The 8,549-nt window shown below is 39.5% G+C and overlaps 1 pseudogene; it reads left to right on the plus strand.

Moving 5' to 3' along the window:
• The first annotated feature begins 6,059 nt into the window (after positions 1 to 6,059).
• On the plus strand, positions 6,060 to 7,577 carry LOC119522998 (annotated as a pseudogene).
• The last annotated feature ends 972 nt before the right edge of the window (positions 7,578 to 8,549 follow it).

Genomic DNA, 8,549 nt, shown 5'->3' on the forward strand with positions numbered 1-8,549 from the left:
GACCTATACAAAGAATACTACATAACTCTACTAAAAGAAATAGAAGGGGACCTTAAAAGATGGAAAAATATTCCATGTTCATGGATAGGAAGGCTAAATGTCATTAAGATGTCAATTCTACCCAAACTCATCTACAGATTCAATGCAATCCCAATCAAAATTCCAACAACCTACTTTGAAGACTTGGAAAAGCTAGTTTTCAAATTTATTTGGAAAGGGAAGATGCCTCGAATTGCTAAAGACACTCTAAAAAAGAAAAACGAAGTGGGAGGACTTACACTCCCTGACTTTGAAGCTTATTATAAAGCCACAGTTGTCAAAACAGCATGGTACTGGCACAAAGGTAGACATATAGATCAATGGAATTGAATTGAGAATTCAGAGACAGACCCCCAGATCTATGGCCGACTGATCTTTGATAAGGCCCCCAAAGTCACTGAACTGGGTCATAATGGTCTTTTCAACAAATGGGGCTGTGAGAGTTGGATATCCATATCCAAAAGAATGAAAGAGGACCCCTACCTCACAGCCTACACAAAAATCAACTCAAAATGGACCAAAGGTCTCAATATAAAAGAAAGCACCATAAAACTCATAGAAGATAATGTAGGAAAACATCTTCAAGACCTAGTATTAGGCGGCCACTTCCTACACTTTACACCCAAAGCAAAAGCAACAAAAGAAAAAATAGATAAATGGGGACTCCCCAGGCTTAGAAGTTTCTGTACCTCAAAGGAATTTGTCAAAAAGGTAAAGAGGCAGCCAACTCAATGGGAAAAAATTTTTGGAAACCATATATCTGACAAAAGACTGATATCTTGCATACATAAAGAAATCCTACAACTCAATGACAATAGTACAGACAGCCTAATTATAAAATGGGCAAAAGATATGAAAAGACAGTTCTCTGAAGAGGAAATACAAATTGCCAAGAAACACATGAAAAAATGTTCACCTTCACTAGCTATTAGAGAGATGCAAATTAAGACCACAATGTGTTACCATCTCACACCAATTAGAATAGCTGCCATAAAACAAACAGGAAACTACAAATGCTGGAGGGGATGTGGAGAAATTGGAACTCTTATTCATTGTTGGTGGGACTGTATAATGGTTCAGCCACTCTGGAAGTCAGTCTGGCAGTTCCTTAGAAAACTAGATCTAGAGATACCCTTTGATCCAGCGATTGCACTTCTCGGTATATACCCGGAAGATCAGAAAGCAGTGACATGAACAGATATCTGCATGCCGATGTTCATAGCAGCATTATTCACAATTGCCAAGTGATGGAAACAACCCAAATGTCCTTCAACAGATGAGTGGATAAATAAAATGTGGTATATACACACAATGGAATACTACACGGCAGTAAGAAAGAACGATGTTGTGAAACATATGACAACATGGATGAACCCTGAAGACATAATGCTGAGTGAAATAAGCCAGGCACAAAAAGAGAAATATTATATGCTACCACTAATGTGAACTTTGAAAAATGTAAAACAAATGGTTTATAATGTAGAATGTAGGGGAACTAGTGATAGAGAGCAATTAAGGAAGGGGGAATAATAATCCAAGAAGAACAGATAAGCTATCATGGGTAAATTTAACATTCTGGGAATGCCCAGGAATGGCTATGGTCTGTTAATTTCTGATGGGTATAGTAGGACCAAGTTCACAGAAATGTTGCTTTATTAGGTTACTTTCTTGGGGTAGAGTAGGAACATGTTGGAAGTAAAGCAGTTATCTTAGGTTAGTTGTGTTTTTCTTACTCCCTTGTTATGGTCTCTTTGAAATGTTCTTTTATTGTATGTTTTTTTTTTTACTTTTTTTAATTTTTTTTTATTTTTCATACAGTTGATTTAGAAAAAAAAGTTTAAGAAATAAAAGGAAAAAAAATATGCTGAGCCCCCTTAAGGAGCTAGTGGAGAATGCGGGGGTATTGGCCTACCCTACCTTGATGGTTGCTAACATGCCCACAGATATAGGGGACTGGTGGCTTGATGGATTGATCCCTCTACCACGGGATTTGCCCTTAGGAAGACTGTTGCTGCAAAGGAGAGGCTAGGCCTCCCTATAATTGTGCCTAAGAGCCTCCTCCCAAATGCCTCTTTGTTGCCCAGATGTGGCCCTCTCTCTCTAGCTAAGGCAACTTGAAAGGTGAAATCACTGCCCTCTCCCCTACATGGGATCAGACACCCAGGGTAGTGAATCTCCCTGGCAATGTGGAATATGACTCCTGGGGAGAAATGTAGACCTGGCATCATGGGATGGAGAACATATTCTTGACCAAAAGGGGGATGTGAAAGGAAATGAAATAAGCTTCAGTGGCAGAGAGATTCCAAAAGGAGCTGAGAGGTCACTCTGGTGGGCACTCTTATGCACAATATGGACAACCCTTTTTAGGTTCTAATGAATTGGGGTAGCTGGTGGTAGATACCTGAAACTATCAAACTACAACCCAGAACCCATGATTCTTGAAGACAATTGTATAAAAATGTGGCTTATGAGGGGGGACAGTGGGATTGGGGGGGCATAGAAATCACACTCCCATTTGTCTAGTTTGTGAATGGATGAGTGGAAAGGTGGGGGAAGGAAACAAACAAACAAACAAACAGACAAGGGCGCCCAGTGTTCTTTTTTACTTTAGTTGCTCTTTTTCACTTTAATTATTATTCTGGTTATTTTTGTGTGTGTGGTAATGAGGGTGTTGGGGATTGATTTTGGTGATGAATGTACAACTATGTAATGGTACTGTGAACAATCAAATGTACGATTTGTTTTTTATGACTGCATGGTATGTGAATATATCTCAATAAAATGAATATTAAATATATGTATATAATGGAACAAAATGGAAACCTTCTGTTATGTTACAAGTTATAAAGAGTTTTCTCATGAAAAAAATAAAAAGACATTCCTGAAATTCACATGGAACTGAAAGGGACCCCAAAGAATCAATAAAACTTGCAAAAGAAGAAAAAATTGAAAAAAAATCCCACACTTCCTAATTTTAAATTGTATTTCAAGTCTACAGTAATCAAAACATCATGGTACTGGCAAAAAGATAAGACATAGAAACCAGTGGAACAGAATTGAATTTCCAGAAATATGTCTGCACATCTATCACCACATGATTTTTTACAAGGGTGCTAAGTACATGCAATGAGAAGAGTATAATCTTAACATATGGTGTTGGAAATACTGGATATCTACATGCAAAAGAATGAAGTTAGATGACTACCTCACCTCATATACCAATATTAACACAAAATGGATGAAAAACCTAAAAATAACATCTAAAACAATAAAATTCTTAGACAATAACATAAGGCAAATCTTCATGACCTGAAATTTGGCAATAGATTCTTAGATATGACAACAAAAGCACAAGAAAGAAAATTATCAATAGATAAATTTGACCATCATTTTTTTTAAATGTGCTTTGAAGGAGATTATCAAGAAAGTGAAAAGACCACCTACAGAATGGCATAAAGCAGTTACAAAGCAAATATCAATTAAGGGCTTAGTATCCAGAATATATAAATAACTTTTTAATCAACAACAAAAGAAAAGAAATTAAAAATTGGCAACTCTAGTGCATTGTTTGTAGGACTGTATAATGGCGCTGCCGCTGTGGAAAGCAATAAAAGATTCCTCAAAAAGTTACATATGAAATTACTACATGACCTGACAATTTCACTTCAAGGTATACACCCAAAGTGGAAAGGGGCATTCAAACAAATACTTGCCCATCAATGTATATATCAGCATTATTCACAATATCCAAAAGGTGGAAAGAGCTCAAGTGTTCATCAACAAATGAATGGATAAACAAAATGTAGTACATCATAGAATATTGTTCAGCGATAAGAAAGACTGAAGCTCTGAGACTTCCTGCAACATGGAAGAGCCTTGAAAACAGTATGCTCAGTGAAATAAGGCACACACATAAGGACAAATATTGTACAATGTCACTTGTAAGAGATGTCTAGAAATAGCAAATCTTCACAGACAGAAAGTAGATTAAAGGTTACAAAAGGAAGGGGGATGGGGAAGAGAGAGTGTATGTTTGCTGGTAATGAAGTGTATGGAAATATAATTAATAATAAAAATTAAAAATGTGAATGGACATAACAAGTTAAGTGACTGAATTAGTAATCAAACACCTGTCAAAAAGGAAAGCCCAGAACCAGGTAGCATTACTAGTAAGTTCTATTAACATTTGAAGAATAATTAACACCAATACTTCTCAAAGACTCTTAACAATAGAAGAGAAGGGAACAATTCATGGCTCATTCTATAGGACAACTAATCCTGATACAAAGGCAAAAAAAAAGACTTCACAAGAAAATAAAGTAATAGACCATAATCCCTTATGAATACAAATGAAAAACTCCCCAATACAATACTAGAAAACCAAATCCAACAGTTTTAAAAGATTATAGGGGGCAAGATAGCTGAGTGCTAAGGGGTAGAATTTAGTTACCGATCTAGGGCAGCTGGTAAATGGCCAGGAATTGTATGAAACACCATTTTCAGGATCTTCAGTGACCATTCACACCTTGTACACTAGTCTGGAACGGGTGTAATAGCTGAGATTGCAGTAAAACCTATAAGTTTCCCTGGCCAGTTGCCCCTTTGTTCCAGACATGCTGTACTGTCTGGGAGCTGACTCCCTGATGGAAAAAGAAATAATCTGTGCTGGGAGCAAGAAGGGGTGCTCAACTGAGCCTCATTACATAATTAATTAACAAATTAATTAACTTTAGGAGATGAGGGTGTTCAGGGTGCTGAGGAAGTACTAGGCTCCAGGAAAGGGGGCACATAGAAGTGGGCACCCAATCAGGCTCTAATTCAGCAGCTCTGAAAAGGCTTGAATTTTTTTTGTTTTTTTGTTATTTTTTACTTTTTCTCTCTTTTCATTTCTTGCTTTCTGACTCCTTATCTTTTTATACTGCAATAGTCCCCTGGCAAGGGCAGAATTAAAGGTGTTGGACAGGAATGATACAGGTGAAAGACATAATACCCTAAAAAGTATATCTTTAAATACTCTATACTGAGACTGACAAAACGTGGGGTATGGGGAAAGGCCTTAAAAGGGGATTTCTTTTTTCTTTTTTTAAATAACTATTGTAAGTAGCACTTTACAAAAAGCTTCAGATACTTGCAACTGGCCACCAGACTCAGGCAATGGAGAAATGATGTAGGTCTGACAGACAAAGCAATGTATCTGGTGTGGGAGACAATTCCCTAAAGGGTATAACTTCCCCAAGGTAAAGGGGGAATGGGCTAGCTCAAGTGGCAGCCCTACTTCAAAGAATTCAGACCCCAGGGGCTGGATAACAGAAACCATGCCCCAAACAGGGATAGAGTCTGTAGAGATCTTAAGGCACCACACCTCTTTACACTGGTGGGAAGCTGCAGGTTGACAAGTGCCACCTGCTGGATAGGATAGGAAAAGCACAAAATCTGGAGGCCTCACAGGAGGGTCTAATTTTCAGGGAAATTCCATAGCTTCCTGCTGAGACATGGGCATCTTGAAAACCTGATTGGGGTCTGCCATATCTGAGAAGACACTCTCACAAAAAGGTTACACAGAGGCAGGACAAGAAACAGTAAATCAAGAGGTGAAAAATTCTGATCAACTAAGTAGAATATAAGTTAGAGGTCTAGAATAAGTTGAACTGAACGCCAAAGAGAGAGAACAAAGCCATCCAGCAAGAAAATCCTAGGTAAAAGAGTGAAAACGAGCTCCAGAATAAACTAATCAAGAAAATCAGATGCCTAGAAAGCTTAAGATAACAAGCCATACTAGGAAACATGAAAATATGGACCACACAAAGGAAAAACTAATAGTTCAAATGAGATACAGGAGTTGAGATAACTAATTAAAGATGTTCAAACAAATTTCCTAAATCAATTCAAAAATCAATTCAATGAACTGAGGGAAGATATAAAAATGACACAGAGAGTGCATTACTTACCTCGACTCTTAGCTTGTTGGGGACGGTAACCGGGACCCAATGACTGCTCCTGTTCTCTTTGCCTCCTAACCTGTAGCCACCATGCATGAGTGCATCTCCATCCATGTCGGCCAGGCTGGTGTCCAGATCGGCAATGCCTGCTGGGAGCTCTACTGCCTGGAATACGGCATCCAGCCCAATGGCCAGATGCCAAGTGACAAGACCATTGGGGGAGGAGATGACTCCTTCAACACCTTCTTCAGTGAGACCAGTGTTGGCAAGCACATGCCCAGGGCAGTGTTTGTAGACCTGGAACCCACGGTCATTGATGAAGTTCGCACTGGCACCTGCTGCCAGCTCTTCCACCCTGAGCAACTCATCACAGGCAAGGAAGATGCTGCCAATAACTGTGCCCGTGAGCACTACACCATTGGCAAGGAGATCATTGACCTGGCTCTGGACAGAATTTGCAAGCTGGCCAACCAGTGCACAGGTCTTCAGGGCTTCTTGGTTTTCCATAGCTTTGGTGGGGGAACTGGTTCTGGGTTCACCTCCCTGCTGATGGAACATCTTTCTGTTGATTATGGCAAGAAGTCCAAGCTGGAGTTCTCCATTTACACAGCCCCCCAGGTTTCCACAGTTGTGGTCGAGCCCTACAACTCCATCCTCACCACCCACACCACCCTGGAGCACTCAGATTGTGCCTTTATGGTAGACAATGAGGCCATCTATGACATCTGTCGTAGGAACCTCGATAATGAGTGCCCAACCTACACCAACCTTAACCACCTTATTAGCCAGATTGTGTCCTCCATCACTGCTTCCCTCAGGTTTGATGGTGCCCTGAATTTTGATCTGACAGAATTCCAGACCAATCTGGTGCCCTACCCCCGCATCCACTTTCCTCTGGCCACATATGCCCCTGTCATCTCTGCTGAGAAAGCCTAACATGAACAGCTTTCTGTAGCAGAGATCACCAATGCTTGCTTTGAGCCAGCCAACCAGATGGTCAAATGTGACCCTCGCTATGGTAAATACATGGCTTGCTGCCTGTTGTACCGTGATGACATGGTTCCCAAAGATGTCAATGCTGCCATTGCCACCATCAAGACCTAGAATAGCATTCAGTTTGTAGATTGGTGCCCCACTGGCTTCAAGGTCAGCATTAATTACCAGCCTCCCACTGTGGTGCCTGGTGGAGACCTGGCCAAGGTACAGTGAGCTGTGTGCATGCTGAGCAACACCACAGCCATTGCTGAAGCCTGGGCTTGCCTGGACCACAAGTTTGACCTGATGTATGCCAAGCATGCCTTTGTTCACTGGTATGTGGGTGAGGGGATGGAGGAAGGAGAGTTCTCTGAGGCCCGTGAGGATATGGCTGCCCTTGAGAAGGATTATGAGGAGGTTGGTGTGGATTCTGTTGAAGGAGAGGGTGAGGAAGAAGGAGAGGAATACTAATATCCATTTCTCTCAGCCCTACAGCATGTCACTCCCAGTGTCTGTGCTTCTACATTAGCTGACAGGCATTTAAGCTCTGGTTAGATTGTCTTCATTCTAAATTGTGATCATGTCTTAACTTTTCCATGTGTACCTGTAACGTTTTCCATCATGTCTCAAAGTAAACGCTTTTGTGACAAAAAAAAATGACACAGAATGAATATAAAGAAGAATTTGTAAGCTTGAAAAAACAAATGACAGAACTTATGGGAATGAAAGGCACAATAGAATAGATGAAAACACAATGGAGGGATAAAACAGTAGATTTGAACAGGCAGAAGAAAGAATCAGTTAACTGAAAGACAAAATATTTGAATTTATACACATAAAAGAACAGATAGAGAAAAGAATGGAAAAATATGAGCAGGGACTTAGGGACCTGAATGATAACATGAAGCACATGAATATACATGCTATGGGTGTCCCAGAAGTAGAAGGGAAATTTGGCAGAAAGAATAATAGAAGAAATATTCACTGAAAATTTCACAACTCTTATGAAAGACATAAAATTACAGATTCAAGAAGTACAGCAAATCCCAAACAGAACAGATCCTGATAGATCTACTTTAATGCACTTACTGATCAGATTGTCCAATGTCAAAGACAAAGAATTCTGAAAGCTACAAGAGAAAAGTGATAATCACATACAAGGGAAAATCAATAAAACAGTGTACAGATTTCTCCCCAGAAACAATGGAGGTGAGAAGGCAGTGGTGTGATAAATTTAAAAAACTGAAAGAGAAAAACTGCCAATGAAGAATTCTATATACAGCAAAACTGTCCTTCAAAAATGAGAGGGAGATTAAAATATTTCCAGGCAAACAGACACTGAGAGAGTTTGTGAATAAGAGACTAGCACTACAAGAAATACTAAAGGGTTTGTTACAGGGTGATAGGAAAAGAGGAGACAAAGGTTTGGAGAAGAGTGTAGAAATGGACTGTCAGGAAGGGTCAAAGGAGAGAAAGAAAATATAAGTTATGACATATAAAATCCAAAAGACAAAATGGTAGAAGAAAGTACTGCCCTTACAGTAATAACATTAAATGTTAATGGATTAAACTCCCCAATAAAAAGATATAGACTGG

This window comes from Choloepus didactylus, chromosome X, assembly GCF_015220235.1.
Source record: "Choloepus didactylus isolate mChoDid1 chromosome X, mChoDid1.pri, whole genome shotgun sequence".
Lineage (NCBI taxonomy): Eukaryota > Metazoa > Chordata > Mammalia > Pilosa > Megalonychidae > Choloepus > Choloepus didactylus.